This window comes from Camelus ferus, chromosome X (genome assembly GCF_009834535.1).
Source record: "Camelus ferus isolate YT-003-E chromosome X, BCGSAC_Cfer_1.0, whole genome shotgun sequence".
Taxonomy (NCBI): Eukaryota; Metazoa; Chordata; class Mammalia; order Artiodactyla; family Camelidae; genus Camelus; species Camelus ferus.
This window is the reverse complement of record NC_045732.1, coordinates 2,716,896-2,737,565: the sequence shown is the minus strand read 5'-3', so window position 1 is coordinate 2,737,565 and position 20,670 is coordinate 2,716,896. Positions and strand designations below refer to the sequence as shown.

Genomic DNA, 20,670 nt, shown 5'->3' with positions numbered 1-20,670 from the left:
TTGTGGCCCGGCACTAATCTTTAATAATGTATCATGGGTTTAAATGGCTAACAAATAGACAATTTAGAAGACAAATCCTCTAAGATTTTTTAAGATTTTTGTCCTAAAATGTCTGTCATCCCTTTTGTCCTGTACAGTAACATTTCACAGGTGGCTAACCTGTGGGGAGGAAGGACACATTTTTCTGCCACCACACTCCCCTAATTCACACAAATGTGCTGATCTCCTAACTGAGGATCTATGTTCCCCCCTTTGCTCACTTTCTCCTCCTTTCCATTGACTATTCTGTTCCCACCACTTCCTTCATTCAGCACATCAGGAGTTCATGACCACATTCTTCTCTAAATGGAACGGATATTGTGCTTCTAACGTCTAACTATTGTTCTCAGTGTATATGCACACACTCACCTACATGTCACCCCATCCATCTCTTTATTTTCCTAGTATCTTCCAGAGGAATCAGTTCCATGATGATGATGATGATGATACTGACAGTGATGACAGGGGCCTCTCAAGGACTCTGATAAAGAGGGAATCAATGAAGAGAGGGAATCTTTGCAAAATTGCCCCAGAAAAAGACTTAAAGGTAAATAACTGCTACAGTGTTTAATAAAATTGACTAATATTTAACTATTTTTAAAACTTTATATCACTGTATTTAAAATTTTAAGGGGAATTTTCATTCACCACTAACGAAGGTTTGACTTTAGGACCAAAATATAAGAGGATTTCTATCTTCTAACAAATTGTCCACTAGCCTTTTAAACACGTGATTCTTTAATAATAATAATAAAAAAGGTTATTGCTGGGCTGCAAATAAGTAGGATTCATATAATCTCACCAAACAGTGAATGTGGAAAGACTATGGAAGGAAAACAAAAAGCCATTCATAACGGCTTGAACCTTACGTTGCTCACAGGAGAAAATGTTAGCCAAGGTGAGTGTCACATCAACATGACGCCTGAGTGGGATGGGGAAGCTGATCTTCCTCATCATACATTTATGCTGATTTGTTAGATGCCAACACAATTTCCTCACTGGATTTGCTTCTAAAAAGTATGGAACAGTTTAGGCTCTACAAAAACAGACTAAACAATTTTCCCCTGCAGTCAGATCTCTGGACAGAATGTCTCCACAAGAAGGACATGCTTACATTTCATAGGAAACTCTTCCTGAGAAACGATAGGCTTTTTGAGGGCAGAATTGCAGGTCCCCCATGGAGGGCAGGAGGAGAACTAGAGGGGACACTGGAAATACAGCAGGAATGAGTTCAGATACTGCTGCTCAGGTAGCCAAAGACAGCATTGCTATCTCTAAGGATACGACATCCTTCCAGAAGTTCCATGAGTGAAGGAGCCAGTGAACACTAAGCAGGTTGTTAAGACACAGCAGCACATAATTAGCATCACAAGTCAATTATAGCATGTTTTGATATTTGGAAAATAATTAGCCCACTGCTCTTTGAAAGTGCAGCAGTAGCAATAGAAATAATAAAGACTGAGCCGTATTGGAGACAACAAACAATAAACAATTCTAAATCTGCAGGATTCCTTTACAATATGCAAGCAATGAGCTAGATGTGTGCTGCACATATCTCTTACAGCAGGGCTCACTCCTGCAGAACATAGAACTAGTTTTCTCAGCAGACATAGGGAACCAAGTCAAGATCCCTAATCTTGAGAGGTTTACTATACAGCAGGGAAAATCAGACAAGTACATACAGCCAAATATGAATAAATGCAATAAAATATTATGAAGTGTGAATGGAGCACAGAAGAAAGAGAAATTCCTTTCACCTGGGATCTAGAGAGACTTCTTCAGAAAATGTGGCTTTGTTGATGGACAAACAAATGAGTGGAATTTTGGCAGAACAAGATGTAAGGAAGGGAACTTAATAACTGATTCTAAAATTCATATAAAAATACCAAGGATCCCAAATATCTAAAACAACTTTGAACAAGAAAAACAAAGTTGGAAGACTTACACAGTCTGATTTTCAGATTTTTTTATATAGCTACAGTAGTCAGTAGCTATATAAAGTATAGTATTGATGTAAAATACAGTAGTCAGTAGCAGAAAGTATAGTATTGATGTAAAACAGGAAAATAGAATAATGAAACAGAATAGAATGTTCAGAACTAAACCAACACTTATATGGACAATTGATTCTCAGTAAGGATGCAGTGGAGGAAGGGTCTTTTCAACAAGCAGTGCTAGAGCAATTAGGTATCCATATGCAAAAAAAAAAAATGAACTTTGATCCATACCTCGTAACATACACAAAAAATAACTCAAAATGGATCATAGATCTTAATAGAAAATCTAAAACTATAAAACATCTAAGAGAAAAAAGCATAGGCTTAAACTTTATGACCTTGAGTTTGGCTAATATTTCTTTACTATGACACCAAAAGTATAATCTATTTAAAAAAGAAACTCATATAGTGAACTTTATCAAAATGAAGACTCTTCAAAGCTCTTCTTAAACACTGCTAAGCAAATGAAAAGACAAGCCATAGACAGAAACTATTTGCAGATCATTTATCTGACAAAGGATGATCAGATGCAAAGAGAGGTCTTTCTTTGTATCTGATCCAGAATAAAGAACTCTCGAAATTCAGTAATAAAGCCAACACCTGAATGAATGAGCATGGCCAGAAAACATACTTCACTAAAGATATCCAGATGGATAACAAGCATATGAAAAGATGCTGAATCCCATTAGTCATTAGTGGAATGCTTTTTAAAACCACAATGAGATACTACTACACATACAAACTAGAAAGAATACAATTTGAAAGGCTGACCTCACAAAGTGCTGGCAAGGAAGTAGAGCAACCAGAATTAATATACACTATGAGGAATTTACAATAATGCAATCACATCGGGTAACTTTTTAGCAGTTTCCTTAAAAAAGGAAAACACCTATCTACCATATGACCCAGACATTCCTCATCTGGGTGCTTTAGAAAATAAAAACATATGTCCATACAAAGACTTGTAACCAAATATTCACTGCAATTTTATTTATAATAGCTCAAATTGTAAATAACCCATGCATCCAACAACAAGTACATGGATAAACAAATGATGGTCTATGCAAACAGTACTCACAATAAACTAGTCAGCAGTAACTCAGCACTAAACAATACTCTGCTATAAGATAAATAAGCTAATACTGCCCACAGCAACACAGATGACCCTCAAAATAATTATGCTGAATGAAAGAAGTCAGACAAAATAGAGTAGTTACTGCATGAATCCATTCATACAAGGATCTTAAAAATGAAAACCAATATGTTGTGATAGAAAGCAGATGAATGGTTTCCAGGGGAAGAGATGGGGAGGGAGGGAGGGACAAAATAAGGCAGGGGAAAAACTTTGTAGGTGATGGGTATGTTCACTCTCTTGAGTGTGGTCATGGTTTCTTGGGGATATACTTATGACAAAGTGTACTAAGTTGTACACTTAAATATGTGAAAACTATTTTGCCAAGTATACCTCAAAGCTGTTTTAAGAAAAAAGGCACTTCAACCCTGACCCACCTCAGTGCCTGATCAGAGTGAGATGATCAATCCCTCACCCTGTCTGACTGATGGGAAGGTAGAAAACCTCTCATGGAAGATAACATATGGATTTTTCATTCACGATGTCTGCCATGCAATAAAGAATTTCTAGACATGAAACATGTCAAGACTATATGACGGATAACATGAGAATAAGAAACATTAGACAATGGATGCAAACCCCCAGGTGATGTAGGCATCAAAACTAACAATAAAGTCTATAAAATATTAATTTTAATATATTCAAGAATATAAGGAAATGATGGGAAAATAGATAACAGGATAAAGATTTTCACCAGAGAAATATACTGGAAAGTATTTTTAAGAAAAATCAAACAGATACTCTAGAACTGAATCTTTCAGTTCTGGAAACAGTTGAACAGAGCTAATTTTGATCACTGTTAATTAAAACTTCTAGTAATGTTGGATAAAATACAACAACAAAAATAATACAGAGCTAACTATGGAGAGAGACGTTCCCATGTGAAAATACAAAGAGGACACTTAAAGCCAAAATGGTAATCTTGTGAGCTTATGCCACTGTGCCCTGGAGGGAAGGGGTTTTAATCTGCACATAAATAGGGATACAATGTCCATTTAGGAAAAAGCGTTCATACCACATGTAGAAGAGTCTTCCTTTATAGAAACCTCTGCATAAGACTTATTGGAAGACTTGCCTCTTCACTGAAAGTGACACTCAAAGTTCTCCACATGTGCACACAGGAAAGGGGTGAAAGAACCGGTTCTCTAGGAAAAAACAAAGTCTCCCTTAAAAATATCTAATCTCCAAGCCCCTGCTTTATATGAATGTGGAATCCAAGTTGATACTTCACTTATGATTCAGGAATTCCCAAACCAAAAAATATAATAATTCAAGGTTGATCAAATCACCTGGAGCCTTAGGATAAGCAACACAAAATTATTCTCTAGGGAAACTTTAAAAACCAGGATGTAAGGGACAATCATAGGAAAAACAATTTGTACTCACTAAAGAGAAACTCACACAACTCTACACACACACAGACACACAACTGAAAACAGAAGGAAATAAGTGGCCACAGGGAAGAAAGAGCTAACCATGAAACACAGGATGATAATATTCCAGAGCCTAAAATTATGAAACAATCTAAGAGAGAGCATAAAATAAGTATGACTGAATCATTAAAAGATAAAATGAATCATATATAACATAATGAAAAATCAGGACATCATGAAAAATAAAACATCAATTTTTAAAAGAACTAAACAGAACTTATGGAAACAAAATGCAGATAACATTTGGTATATAAAATTCAATGTGTGGGATAAATGAATTTTAACCTTCAATATCTAGGGTGTTCATTAAAATTCGAAAGTAATCTCTAAAATAATTGTTTAAAAAGAGAATAAAAATAAAGAAGTCAAAATGAAGCATGCAAAATAGGCCAGTCACCATTCTAAGTTCTTCATCTATTTTATCACTTAATGCTCATAGACTTTGAGGTGGATAGTACCACTTTTTGTATATGAAGAAAGTGAGTCTCAAAGAGATTACATATCCTGGTTACATGGTTAGCAATGGAGGGAACCAAACCCAGATAGGCTGTCTCTAGATGCCATGTCCTTAACCGTGACTGCAAGGTATAAAACAGGCAGGAGAAAAGCAGAACAAAGCAAATAGAAATCACAAAACAAGATGCCAGAAATAAAACATCATCGCTAATCATGGTGTATTTATATGAAATAAATAATGAGTTAAAAGATTTACAGGTTTCACTTGTTTACCCGAAATAAAGCAAAATTAAAACTTAAAACTGGTTGAAAGGTTAAAACTATAACAGAAAGAGGTCAAAAGTTAGAACCAGAAAAAGAGACATCCGAGAAATACTAACCAACAGGAAGGGAATCACTCAAGCCTCCCTCAGGTTCATAGGTACTTGAAACCCACCTTAGTCTGACACTTACCAGCTCTGTGCCTGAGCGAAATACTCAATCCACCAGAACCTTTGTTCACTCACCGGTGAATGTAAGTAACGACCCCTCCCTCCATCCAGCCAATTTGTATTGACTGCTGTGTCCCAGGTACTGGTCAAGCCACCTGAGGTCCTTCAGTGAACAAATAAGGATCCTTGTCCTTGTAGGACTGAGGAGGAGCAGAACATAAACTACGGTCATAACAGTCACGTGAATGATGTGGTATTCTAGAAGGTGATAGAAAGAGTATGATCAGAGAGAGAGGGGTTCTGGGGCAGAGATAAGAGGAAGGCAGTTTCCAGTTTAAAATGAGATGGCCAGAGTTGGCCTCACTGAGGACCTTGAGAAGGGGCTTCCTTTAACACAGCACCACACACTGGGTGATGTGAACCACAGAGGCTCACTTTCTCACAGCCCTGGGGGCTGGGAGTCTACAGGCAGGGTGTCAACAGGGCTGATTCCTTCTGAGAGCTGAGAGGGAGAGGCTGGTCCAGGCCTCTCTCCTTGGCTTGGAGATGACCGTCTTCTCTCCACATCTCATCACATCATCTCCCATGTACACGTGTCTCTGTGTCCACATTGCCCCATTCTATGAGGACACAATACTGGATTTAGGCCCACCCTAATGACCTCATCTTAAGCAATGACATCTGCAACAACCCTATTTCCAAATGAGGTCATATTCTGTAGTCCTGGGGGCTAGGACTTCAGCTTATGAATTGGACAGAGACCGGCCAGAGCAACAGCCCTGTGGGTGCATGTCTGATGTCCCCAAGGGCCAGAAGGGAGGCCAGTGTGGCTGGAGTGGAGTGAGCCAGGGAGAAAACTGGAGGTGAGCTCAGCTTGGGGAGGGGAAGGAAAGCTGTAAGGTCACCGTAAGGACTCTCGCTTCTTCACTGAGTGAAATGAGAAGCCATTGCAGGATTTTGAGCAGAGAAGTAACACACTCAGGGTCTCACCCACGCCTGATTTAGGTGATGGGGATGAAAATATTTAGGCTTTTGAGCTGATAATAGTTAGACCACATGTTGAACTTTGAGTTGATGGTGTAGTAACTGAGATTCTGGAGGGTGTTGAGATGAGGTGGATGCATTTTGCATGTGGGATGGACAAGAACCTGTGGGGCCAAAGGGAAGAATGTGGTAGAATAATGGCCCCCAATATGTCCATGGTCTGATCCCTAGAACCTGTGAATATGTCACTGTGCATGGCAAAAGGGACTCTGCAGGTGTGACTGTCAAGGACCTTGGGATGGGAGATCACTGTGGGTAAGCAAATGTCATCACAAAGATCCTTAGATGAGAGAGGCAGATTGGTCAGAGACAGAGATGTGAAGTGGCAGCAGAGGTCACAGTGACACAGGGCCCTGGGCCAAGGAGTGTGAGCACCTCTGCAAGCTGGGAAAGGTAGGAAGATGAATCCCTCCCTAGAGCCTCAGTGTGGAACATAGCCTTGACCACAGGTTGGTTTTAGTCCACTGACAATGACTTTGCACTTCTGCACCCTAGAACAGTGAGAAAATGAATGTGTATTGCTTTAAGCCACTGAGTCTGTGGTCCTTTGTTACAAGAGCAATAGGAAAGGAACTCAGGAACAAACATGCACATGAACCCCAGGCTGCCTGCTGTGCTGGCAGGAAGTTCTTTGTCTCTGACCCAGGCGTCCCATGTCTTCTGGCAGCATCCACAAACTACCTCATGCTAACTTGGCAACTTGCAGAGGGTCAAATCTTAACCCTGCACAGTTTTTGATATTTAGTTAATAAAAATGATGGTGTCATCATGGGTATTTTTCCATCATTTAAATACCCTTTAGTCTTCTAATAAAGCTACTTCTAATTGAGAGACCATGTAAGTACTTTTGAATCTTGATAATAAACAATTGTGGTTTTATTTGGTTACTTAAATTATGAATAATAATATTCACTTTAGTAAAATTTATTAAAATCAGCATTCCTTAATGAAAATATCATTACTTTTTACATGAACATGTATTAACTACAAGAAATGGTCCATGCTTTGTTGTATGATATAGTGTTAGAATTTTAAAGAATAATATTTTCCTTAAAAGATATGGCAAAGGGATTTCTTTTTGTGGAACAGTTCCTATATCAAATCTGGTGCATGGCTCAGACCACTGGGAACCTAGAGATGATAGAAATTAGGAAGCATTATAAACACAGAATCATTTTTAAAGGAATTAAAAAAAAAAAACTCGATGTGTGAAAACAAAGAACCAGATAATATTCTGGTGCAATAAATGTATTTTTCAGCTTAAGCAAGACACGGGGTGAATAAATCTATAATGAAAAAACCACCCAGAGATTAGCAGCGAGTCATGCATGCAGTGTGACTGATCAAAACCAAGTTGTTTCCAAATCAGTGTGCAGGCTTGATGCCCTCATGAATCAAGTCTGTGTGGCACCAGGCCACTTCAAATACATGCTGATGAGGTATTTATAAGCCCTTCACCATCCCAGCTAAAAGCCCACACATGAGCCACACGATCATCACCTACACATCTGCAAAACACACAGCATAGTGAATAGCACTTTCCTTGTTCAGTAGCCGGTGTCAGGGCACTGTGAGCAGACAGAGATACAGGGACACAGAGACACAGAGGCTCCTCCCCTCACTCAGCTGATAACCTTCCGTGCATTCCTGGGGACAGGATTGTCATAAAATGCACCACGGATTTATCCTCATCCTAGGAGAGGAAAGGCAGGGCTGCCCTCAGGTTTGAGCAAGGGTGGCTGGAGGATCTCAGAAGAGCTGTTTCAGCACAACCAATAGAAATATTGGCCACTGTGACCAGGAGAGACAAGTCTCCTGCCATCCCGGTAGGCACTTGTGCTCCTGAAAAAAAGTGGGTTCAGTAAAGTGTTGAGTAGAAGGCACAGACCTGAGGGATGCTCCAGCAAGACAGGAGGTAGGGCCTGGTTTCCACTGCTCTGGGTGTATCACAGGCTCATCCGAATATGAAGTCAGAAATTTGCAAAACAGCAGAGCTGGGATGGATCATCTACTCCTGACTCCTAACCTTACAGTTAAAAGGGTGGCAGCCCTGAGAGGCAAAGCAATGTACTAAAGGCAGAGAGTGGAAGTGGCAGCTCCAGATAACAACGTAATGTTCCAACCCCCATTCAAGGATGGTGACACTGAGTACGGGGCCAAGGTTTCCAACAAGGAGAATGAGACAGTGTAAATACTTTGCCCCCTCCCCAGAAAAAAACCCAAATGTTTTTTAAAGGCACAAAAACTCACCTTAACTAGCTCTCTTCTGAGGGGGCTCTCTTCTGTCTCTTCGTCTTTCTGTCTGTCTCCATTTCTCTCTCTCAGACACAAACACGTACAATTTTGTGAAAGGGGACTTCCTGCCATACAAAGACAGATTTCACATCTTCAGAAAGACTCTTGACAAAACACGTTTCTCATTTCAAGTCTTTGTGTGAGGTCTGTGCAACTGGCTTATTTTCTAGAACAATCAGTGTTTCCAAAATCAGGAGATCACCTTCCCCAGAGGAGGAGTTCTGGTCAGTGTTGACGAAGTTGGGGATGCCACATTTCATGAGCCTGTTCGGCTCCTCCTCTGGCCACCTGCTGCATCTGATGGCTTCCTGGAGCCGAACGTCTCTGTCAGGGGCTGCAGTTTGGAGACCAGCTTTGGCCTTGTCCAAGTGGTCCACTTCATTGATGTAGCAGTGAAAGAGGGACCTAGATTCCTCATTGCCCTGTCAAGATAACACCTTGGGCTCCAGAGGTCTTCCAAAGTCTGACACAAAGCTGTTCAGTCTGAATCTCTTCTCGGGAGATTCTGCATTTCTATAAAGAAAACCAAAATAAAAGATTGCTCATATTTAGCTCAGTGACCTGAAGAATCATAGTTTTTGCCATCTACTAAGTGCAAGTCCCTGCACAGAGCATGCTGACAAGCATCGGAAGTGAGAGGCATCACTTCTGAACACATGCAAATTAACCCAAGGCAAAAGTCTCAAGTGAGGGCCCTTGGACCATCCTGAAAAGACATCTCTCCCTGAGAATCCTCAATATTGGTGCATCTCACATCAGTGTTTCTCAGTGGGACACTCAGATCATCTTCTTCAGAATTACTTTAAGTGCTTCTTAAAATGCAGAATTCTGGGGTATAGACCCTCAGAATCTCCAGAGGTAGGGAAAGGTAGTCTGTATGTTCATAGAGTCACCAAGATCACTACACATGCTCAGGTTCAGAACCACAGTCTACATCTGGCTGGCCTGAGCATCGACAACATAGGGGGGGTATTCATGTTTGTCAGGGAGCTGTCTCCTGTGATTCTCAAAATTGATGGTGCAGTCCCATTGGGTAAGAAATACCACACCATTTCACAATGCATATGCAGGTCGCCCAACGGATCGATACAATCACTGATAGGAGAGGGGACAAAACTCAGGTTCCTGATCCCTTGTTTCACTTACTGTGGGACAAATGATCAATTCAAGGGTAATAAATCAGTAAATGAGTGAATAACATAACTCTCATAAGTCCCACAAGTGCCTGGAAGAAAGAGCCTGGGCACACTAAGTACCGTAACAGCAAATCTACTTTAATCACCATCCTTTCCAGGTTTATATAAAGGTTACTTCCACCCGGACAGTGACTCCTGAAGGGCAAGAATCATGTCTGAACAATCTCTCAACTCAGAACAGAACCCACCAGAAATGAGGCTCTGGAGTCTGTGTTTAGTGAGAGTGTAATCTCAGTGATTCCAGCTCTTAAACCTCTACCTTCCCATCCCACCCCTCATGATATTGCCCTTATGATCAGTTCTCCCATGGCTGGAGCCATGTAACCCATTTACAGGATTGGAAGGATCTGATCATATAAACCATCCCCCAGATTATCATCAAGAGTCACCTGCAATTCAGGGATCAGTAATCCCAGAAGCTTTGCAGTTCAGGCAGCTGAGGGATTTTTACAACAGATCTATCTTCTACTGTGATTGCCGAGGTGACATCAGGCAAGGAATTCTCAAAAGCCTTAGTTTCTCCTTTCAGGAATAAGCCTGATTAAAAAATGTCGTTGCCCACTCAACAAATGTGATGTGAAAATCAATGATTTACACAGGAGTACAACATTCCATAGTTTGTGGATTTAGAATCAGAAAAATCATTTGAGAAAGACTGACAGAATGTGGTTTTAATGCAAATTTAAGTGGTCTTATCTTTCAGTAAATCATCTTCTTCCCCTACTTGTCACTTCACCCAAGTTTAAAAGATGTTTGAGAACAGGGATGAGTGTGCCAGCAATCTGTGACCCAATAACATAAAATGTCACCAAGGAAAAAGAGGGGAGTAACATTCTTAGAAAAAGCATGATGAGGATGGCGGGGACTATCCCCTAACTCCAGGCTAAGAAGCTCTGAGTAATAGCTTTCCTGCCTGCCTGGAGCATCAGCTGATGTGAAAACCGACCCAGAAACCACACTGTCCAGCAGCTCTTCCACAACACAGGCTACACTTTCTCAGGATTAAGAATTGGGTCCATTGACCTCTTTGCTGAAGAATAAAGATAAATGAGACCAAGAGAGTTCTGCCCCTCCCCGGGAGAGAGTCCAGACCTTGGGCTGACTGCACCGCGCTCACCTCCCAGGAGCAGGAGAAACTGGAGATGGGCGTCCTGTGAACCTAGGGCAGCAAAAGTTGCCCCTGTGCCAGGCTGCAGGGGAGATGGGAACAAATTGACGGGCTGGCCAGGGGCAGCCCCCTCCATCGCTACCTCAACCGCTGCCTCGAACCCCTCAGCACATCCTGTCAGCCTCCAGTGGTTAGGCCGTCAGGGAATATGTGTCTTGCGACCTGGGGCAACAGAGGCTGCCCCCAGGACAGGCCACGAGGGAGACAGGAGATAACCCACGGGCTCCGGAGTGGGAGGCTCATACCCCCACCACCATCCCGCCACCCCTGCACCCTACCACACCCCCAGGGCAATATGACCTGGAGAAGGGCGACCAGCGAATGAGGGGCAGCAGAAGCCGCCACCAGGCCAGGCTGCCAGAGAGATGGGAACTAATCCACCAACTCCCCTGGGGCAGCTCCCATCCGCCCTCAGGAGCTGCGGCCCCCACCCCATGACCTCACCGTGCCTGCCTCCCTGGAGCAGGCTGAGTAGGACAGGTGTGTCCTGTGACCCAGGGAGCAGAGGCCACCCCAAGGCCAGGCTGCCAGGGAGATGGGAGCTAATCCACCAGCTCGAAAGGTGAAGCTCCCCTTCACTCTCTGCCCCCTTATCTCACCACGCCCACCTCCCAGGAGCAACCTGACTGGGAGCGGGGTGTCAGGTGAATCTTGGGCGGGAGAGGACACCCCTAGGAAAGATCAAGGGAGAGAAGATTTGGACCCACAACCAGGGCAGCCCATCTGACCCTGCCGCCGCGGCCGCCCCCGCAAGTTGACCTGGAGATGGACATCTGGCTTCTTGGGCAGCAGAGGACGACCCCAGGATTGGCCATGGGGAAGAGGGGAGCAAATTAACCGGCTCCATGTAGCAGTCCCTCTCTCCCTGCCGTCACCACCCCCGCACCTTGATAGCACCGCCCCGGGCCCCACACCTCCAGCAGGTTGATTGGGACAGGTGTGTCCGGCGACCTGGGGCAGCAGAGGGTGCTCATAGGCCTGGCCACAGGGGAGATGGGAGCCAAACCACCAGCTCGCCAAGGCAACCGCCCCCTCACCTGACAGCCGCCACCGCATCCGCCCCCTGACCTCACAGTGGCCTCTTCTGGGAAGCAGGCTGACCTGGAAATGGGCCTCCAGAGAACTTGGTGCAACAGGGACTGCCCCCAGAACAGACTGCGGGGGAGATGGGAGCAAATGGACTGGCAACCCATGAAAACCTGCCGGCCCCACCACCCTCAACTTTCTGTGCCCGCCTCCCGGGGTCAGGATGACCAGGATACTTGCGTCCCTTGACCTGGGGCAAAAGAGACTGCCCTCAGGACAAGCCAAGGGGAAGATGGGAGCAAATGGACCCGCTCCCCCGCGGCAGGTCCCTTACCCCTGGCGCCCTGCACCCTGACCGCCCTGCCCCCCACCCCCAGCAGGCAGAGTGGGACATAGGTGTCCCAGGACCTGGCACAGCAGAGGCCACCCCTAAGCCATGCTGTGCAGAGATGGGAGCTAATCCACAAGCTCCCACGGGGCAGACTCCTACCCCTGCAGCCACCACCTTACCCGCCCCCTGACCACACTGCGCCAGCCTCCCAGGAGCAAGCTCACCTGGAGACGGGCGTCCAGCTTCTTGGGCAGCAGAGGCCTATACCAGACCACGCTATGGGGTGGAGCAGAGCAAATTGCCGGGCTTCCGTGCGGCAGGACCCCTACCCACGTCGCCCCAGCACCTTAATGGCACTGACCCCGCTCCCCTCCTCAGCAAGCTGAGTGGGACAGGTGTGTCCAGCGACCTGGGGCAGCAGAGGCCGCTCCCAGGCCTGGCCCCTGGGGAGACAGGAGCTAATCCACCAGCTCGCCAGAGGTAGTGCTACTCCCCTCCTCTGCCACTGTCTCTACCACTGCTGCTGCCCCTGACCTAACTGCCCTGCCTCCCAGGAGCAAGCTTACTTGGAGCCCAACCTCTGGTGAATCTCCAGTGGCCAAGGCCGCCTCCAGGCCAGGCTGCAGGAAAGAGAAGGAATCAACCGGCTTGCCCGGGCAGCCCCCCTCCCAATGTTGCCGACGCCATCCCAAACACACCACACCTGCCTCCAGGGGTCAGGCTGTCTATGAGGATGTGCACCTGACTTCTGATCCTGGCCACGTGCCTGAGCACCTCCCTGCACCCCTGCACTCCCTGCACTCCTGCACCGCCTGCACTGCATGCACACTCCATGGCCCCTGCAACCCTGGCACCACTTATACATTTGCACTGCCTACAACCCTGCATGTCCCACACACCACCTCTTGGGCCTGTGGCAGAGTCTCTGCTGTTGCACCAGCACAAAGGGACTTATCCTTCCCAGTACATGATGCATTAGTGGACCTCTGGGGTTGGCTGCAGGAAGGTACATGTTCCCGGTCACTAGCCTGGGCCACTAAGGTGATCTCTGTGAGGTCACCCAGGACAGGCTCAGAGATGCTGTTCTCTGGGAAGAGAGGAGTTGAAATCGATCTTTAGGGCAGAGCTGTGCTCACCAGACCTTCCACGCTTCATGTTTTACACAGGGCTTCAGGGAAGTGAAATGAAACCAACCAAGTAAGACCTGCCTGCTGTGCGCCCACCTCAGTCCTGGGCTCTGAGGCAGACAGACTGGCTCCCACCCTCAGGGCCCAGTTTGGGCACCTGAATGGTCCCTTGGAGGCATCCCATCAGTTCTCAGGAAGAAGTCTGTCTGCTTCCACCCCATGGCCCTCCCTCCCACTCTGCTAGCCTCAGGAAGTTTCCTTATTTGGGGAAGAATGCAGCCCACCCCCTACCTCACCCCTCACCATGCTCTCACCCAGGCTGGTGCTTTCTCTGCCCTTCAGAGTCTGGAAAGCTATCCCTCTTCAGTTATGTCCATTCTGAGATAGACTTTATTCCACTAAATTCTAGGCGAGGATGCATCATGGGATGAACTGGGTAAGGGAACCAAAATCAAGTTTCTTCTGTGAGGTTTTCTGTTTATCTACTGGGGCTGGGCTGTGTGTAGTTTGCTACAGCTACTGGTGTGAGAGGCTAAAGTCGCCTGTGTGTCCTTGTTTTCATCTCCCCGCTGTCTTTGGCTTTCCCTAGACACTCCTGAGATATTTACTTCTTTTAGTTTTATTCCTGTTATTACACAGGGGCCTTACTGACATGGAGGTAAGGTGATGGGGGGCGGGACAGAGGGGAGCATCTGTAGTCTTGTGATTAGTTCTTATTGAGCCTGTGCCCTGAGTTGTGACCTCTACAATTGTGTCTCTTTCCCCCACCCCAATTTGGGTGAAACAGAAGGTATTTCCCTTCCCCCAGGTTGGTTAGGCTCTGGTAAAATAATTTCTCATTAAAAACACACACACACACACACACACACACACACACAACCCCCAAAATGGAACAGAATGTTCTGGGTGTATTTCAATAGAGCTATTTTCTCCTTTCCTGGCAGGAAGCATGAGGGGTTTTTCTCTGATCATCACTCTGACAACAGGGCACAGTCCTGGAGGTAAAATGCATGCAAAAGAGCAGGGGGCCCATCTGATTGGCCCCCTGGAGTTGTCACACTCAGACTTCCCCATGCTGAGCCTCCCACTGGTCTCAGGGACCATTTAAATCTGCGTGCCCCAGCGGTTCTTACAGCAGAGGGTTCTGCCCTGGGAACTGTGAATCTCCGAGGCTGCCTGGCTACCTCTCTGAGTTGGGAACAGCTTTTTCCCTCAGTTTTCTGGTGGATCTAAGAAGAGCGGTGGGTTTGCAGCTCCCTCAGCTCTGATGTTTTCAGGACAAGAGGAGCAAATTCTGAGCTCCTCACGAGCTGGACCAGAGGCTGGAAGACTCCCTTCCTCTCCCTCTGTGCAGCCAATCAGTGGCTGTGGTTCTAGCCGAGTTTCTGAAAATGTGCATTTAAATACACACATCTCAGCCCCCACATGAGCACACAGTCCCATCACCCCCCCCAATTTCCACTGGTAACTATGGAGCCAATGGGGACACAGGTTTCAGGGCTGCGGAGGCCTGACTTCATGACTTGCTCTGTGGCCTATTTACATGAAGTGGCTTGCTTACCGCACCTGGTATGTGGGAAATACAAAATAAGAACTAGAACCTCCACTTTTTCTCCATCCAGGTCCTTCCAACATAAAAAGCAATAAGTGAACTCAGACAGCCTAGTCACCACAATGAGGTCCGACCAGCCTGGCTCTCTGAGTGATGGGCACTGACTTGCACCTTAACTCAGAACAGTAGGAGAACCGCCTTCCTCTAACTGTGCATCTCCCCACACCAGGCATGCCCTCAGCTGAGATGGGGCTAACTCCCTCATTGAGGTGTGTGCTGGTGGCTTCAGTGTGACCTGGCCCTGCTGGGACACGAACCTGCAGTGAGTGAGGTGGAGTGCCAGGGTGCAGGGGGGTCCCTGCTGGGGCAGCAGGGGGCCTGGCAGCACCCTGTCCGGCCTGGTGCCTGGTGACCGGGGCTCCCCAACACCTCCTATGGCCCCCAGGTCAGCTCTGGTCCTGGCCACTCCACGCACCTTCCCAGTATCTTTTCATTAAGTCCCTTTTTTGCTTTTATCAGCCAGAGGTGGCTTCTGTTACTTGTTCAGTGAAACAGTACATCGGGAAACCAGACTATTCCTAAGACCAGTAAAATATCAACCACAGTCAGCTCGCCGGGAGACCATGCAGCACAAAGTCCTGCACAGGGCTATGCGAATGGCTTAAGTGAAGTGTCCTCTTCAAATGTCTTCAGAGATACAGAAGCTGGTGGATCAGGTATAACCTCAGGGAGGGATTGAGGAATCCAAAGCTGGTTGATTTCAAAGGCTAACTGGTCGGACCAGACACCAGAGCTGTGGTCAGAAGCCTGGCTCAACATCACACAGACTCAGCACCCTAACTGCCAGGTGGGAACGGTGGTGTTCCCTTCACAGGCTGTCATTCTGGAGTCACTGTAGCCCCTTAAACACAGCAGAGAATCCAGTCCCCTTAGCCCCCATCCTGAGTGTTCCATAACACAGATCCCAGGAGGGTTTAATTTTCATCTTTGTTTAGGAGGATGAAGGTGGAACAAGAGGAGACATAAATTCACACTTACTGATACCAAGTCACAGCCAGTATCACCTCCTCGGAGAGCTATGTGCTCTCACAGTGGTGGCTGGGGGGCTGGGTAGAGCCCATTCGCTGGTCCCAGAGGTACTCGCTCCTCTGGCTACAACTGATGGGTTGGACAACAGATCCAGAGGGAGACAGAGCTTCTTTCCCGGGAATTTGGAACTGACACACAGAAATCAAATTCATCTGGGGGTTGAGGGAGTGGAAATCAAATGAAACCAGAGCAGGAGAGAAAGTTACAAGTGAAAGAGAGAGAGACAGAGAGACAGAGCTTGTGAGAACAAATAGTTGGAAGGAAGGAAAACAATCACGGGACAGAGGAATTCCAGCTCCTGACTCTCTAGTCTGTCCCAGCCCATCAACGACCCCGTGAGATGGTTAACATCATTCTAGCTTTGCAGATTAGGAAACAGGCTTACAGAGGTGGGGGCTGGCTTCGGGTATGCAGTTAATTTAAGTGCCACTGGACCCCTCACTTCCCTCTGCCTGAAGGCGCCATAATTCTCACGGGGACCCTGCTGTGCTGACAGCCCAGCACCCTCATCAAACGGCCTCTGAGGGAGTGGGAACTCCTCTGAGTGTGGAGAGTTTCCTGCACGGAGATGTCATGCATCAGCTGGCTCCCACTCACCCCAGGTTAACGTCTCCCCAGCTGTGCAGTCTCCCGACCTGCTTCCCTCCCTGCCAGGCACCCCCATCCTTACCACCGAGTGTACTGCAGGAATTCAGGCACAGGGATGCCCAAAGCAACATGAGCCCACTGGCTGTACAAACAGCAGACTCCCAGCCCCACCTGGGCTCCATGGGGACAGTACACGGCCTCACCTTTCATGTGTCTAAGACAATCTTCTTCTTCAGCTGGAGGTTATAGAGAGAAATAAAAGGTCCAAAACATAGTTCGGTGAGGAATTCCTCCAAGGACCTGACTCCAGAGTCTACAACCATGTGTGCTGGCCGATCCTACCCCTGGACTTGGGGTGAAGGTGAATTATTGATCAGCACATCCCCCAGTGGCCCAGCTCCTCAGTTTGGCTGCCCAGAGGGGGCTGGGGGAATGGATAAGGCCAGGGAACTCAGGAAAAGCACAGAGAACATTCCCTCTCCCCGCTGCACTTGTAAACCCTTCCCCAAATCTCAAGGCATTGGACAGAGAGCAGCCACCACAGTAAGGAGATGCTCCCATCTATTCACTCACTCCTGTCGGTTCCCTTACATGCTGAGCATCCACTGGGTCACAGGTCATGACACACAGGACGGCCGATGGGACAGGCTTGGACCTGGAACCTGTTCAATCTGATGGAAGAATGATCACTCATAAATGGTTTCTCAAAAGGATACATAGACTGAAGACAAACTGCAGAGTGAATCAAACTTAAAAATATATATGAAGATCCCCCAGCCTCCCCACCTAAGGTGAACAGCATAAAGCAAAAAGATATTGCCTTTGATCACTAAGGAAGTGGTCACCCCCTCTCAGGAGGAAAGGAGTTATTCTTTGAGCAGGACACAGAAGTGCTCCATCAGATTGGACCAGGGCCTCTGCATTCATTCAGCAAATCTGTATAAGCTCCTACTATGTAAGGGAATCTAGTAACTAGACCCGTTCCCAAGGCTCTCAGGTTTTATCAGTAAACAAAATAGACATGACTCCCCATCACTGGGGGCTCAGAGTTTTAGCAGAGGAAACAGGCAGCATGTTGGAGGTAGCAAGAGCTTGGAAAAAAAAAGAAAAGATTGATATGAGTAAACTCCGGTAATGGCAGTGGGGTGGGAGGCAGGCAGGAGGGAATAAGGCAATCCTGGAAGATCTCACGGAGTAATGAACTTGAAGCAGAATAGATCCGGAGGAAGAAGGAAGAGCCAGAGCCAGAGGCCCCCAGAGTGAGGGGGAGAGTGTAGGTGGATGGGCAGAGCATGCTGGGTCCTGAGGCCTTTCTGACGACTTTGGCTCCTAATGAAATGGTGACCCGTTTAGTGAGTTTTGAGAGGAGGGTTGATGTAGTCCAATTTATGCTTTTACTTTGGGTTTTTTTTGGGGGGGAGGGTAATTTATTTATTTTAATGAAGATGCTGGGGATTGAACCCAGTATCTCATGCATGCTAAGCATGCGCTCTACCACTGAGCTAGATCCACCCCCTCAATGTATGCTTTTAAAAGCTCCCTCTGACTCTGTGTGGATGAGAGATTGTAAGAAAGCAAAGATGGAAGCAGGAGGCTATTGGTGTCCAGGAAGGGGCTGAAGGTGGCTCCTAGGAGGGCAGGGAGCATGGAGCAGGTGGTTAATGAAGACAAAGTAGCCAGAACTTTCTAACAAGCTGGATTTGCTGTGTGTGTGTGTGTGTAAGAGGAAGAGAGAGAAAGAATATGGTTCCAACATCTGGACCTGGACAGTGGGAGGGATGTCCTCTCCATCCACAAGGGATGGGTCAAGGTGGGGCTGAACAGGAGGAAATGGGCTGGAATCAGCTCAGTTCTTTAATGTCATGGTTAAGGGGTCTATTAGATATTGCCACAGAAATGCCTAATAGGTAGAGGAGTCTGTTATTTTTTTTCTTTTTAACATTTAAAAACTATAATTTATATATATTAATTGTATTATGTGAATGATTTTGGAATTTTACTTCATGCCAAGGTATATGTTATACATAGCCAAATGGAAAATATATCAGAAAAGGGGAGAAATGAGGGCTTTCACATAAACTGACTGTCCATAACGTACGTAAAATTTCAATAAAACCAGTCTTCAGTGCAAAAACCTCATCTCGGTCTTACATAAAAATAAATGAAATCTTATGGTAGCTCACAGAGAAAAAAATGTGACAATTAGTGTGTATATGTCCAAGTATGACTGAAAAATTCTGCTGAACACTGGAATTTGACACATTGTAAAATGATTATAAATCAGTAAAACTTGTTTAAAAAATAAATAAATGAAAGAGGACTATGTTGATGTATCATTATTTCATGTTACATAATAGCCCCAAACAAACACACTGTTTAACTATGAGGCTTGTAGAAGTACTATTTGCTTTGTTCACATAAATACAGAAATGCAGAAGTGTTCTAAGGTAGAATAAGCATCTTAGTGGAAATAATAGAGATTTGAGCATTTTACATGATATATATAGGGACAGATTCAAAATTTGGAAATTTAATTTACATAGTAGAACATATGTATGAATGTGAAAGCAAGATGAATGAAAGAAAAAGAGTATGAGTCTCAGGGAATGAGGTGCAAATGGAAAGGGCAAATCAGGGAGTTTTGGACAAATCGAGAAATTGATGGCATGTCAATTTCCAAGGCTGGTTGCTTCCACCAAAATTATAGCAGAGAGAGAGAGGAGAGACCCAGGACCCAACTCTGGGGCACACCCACGGTAAATGTTTGGAAAGAAGAGGAGACATTGGGAAAAGACCAGCCAGTGGACCAAAAGTAGAAAGCAGACAGAGCGATGGGCTGGAGGCCACGTAAAGCAGGAACATGGGGGAGGAGTGATGGAAGAGCTGGGACAAATGCTGCTGAGGGGCCACGCATGATGAGGACTGAAAACTGACCACTATATTTAGCAACATGGGGTCACTGATGGCCTTGACAGAGCAGTTTCCATAGACCGATGGATCAGGGGAAAAGCCAGAGTGGGTGTAAAAGGGGATTGCTCAAGAAAAGATGCAGACAGTGAACTTAAACAACTCCTTAAAGATTTGCTGCAAACACATGGGGTGGCAATTGGTGGGGGCAAATTAGGGTCAAGGAGTGCTGTTTGTTTCTTTTAAGAAGATGGACGTTTATATACTGATAGGAGCCAACAAGCAGGATAACAAAATATTTGAGGTAGTGAGAGGGAGGAGGGTTGTGGGAGTGACAGCCTGGAGAAGATGGGAGGGATGGGGCCCTGGTGACTTTTGGAGGAATTGGCTTTCGATGTCACCTGTAACAAGAGGTGGGGCGGCGAAAGTGAGATCACAGACATCAGAAGGCGAGCAGATGTGCTGGGAGTTGCTGGTGAAAGTTCTCTTCTGTTGGCTTCAGTTTACTTGGTTAAAGTAGAAAAGTAACCTTACCAGCTGAGGAACGAGGAGGAAGAAAGAGTTACTTGAGTCATGAGCAGAAGATATGAAAGAGACTTCAGGGAGAATGGGACAGTGAAAAGAGGAGGGGGAGACGGGGGGAGTGTGCTCCCAGAAAGTTACATTTTATCTTTGAGGTCCCCAAATGTGTGATGTGTGATTGCCCTTCCTGCTGTCTACGAAATAAAAATTAAGTATGGTTCAGGGAAAATGCTGTTTCATTCTAACAGGATGCCTGTTAGAATGGTTTCTCAGGAATGGTCATCTTAAACTGAAAACATTACAAAAAATGTTGAAAAGATGAACTTGTGCACTTAAG

At 45.8% G+C, this 20,670-nt stretch overlaps 1 protein-coding gene across 1 annotated transcript in view; it reads right to left on the bottom strand.

Moving 5' to 3' along the window:
• LOC116662134 overlaps positions 1–20,670 on the bottom strand; it is a 382,983-nt gene that overhangs the window by 5,736 nt on the left and 356,577 nt on the right. The gene's annotated exons all lie outside the window — the stretch shown is intronic.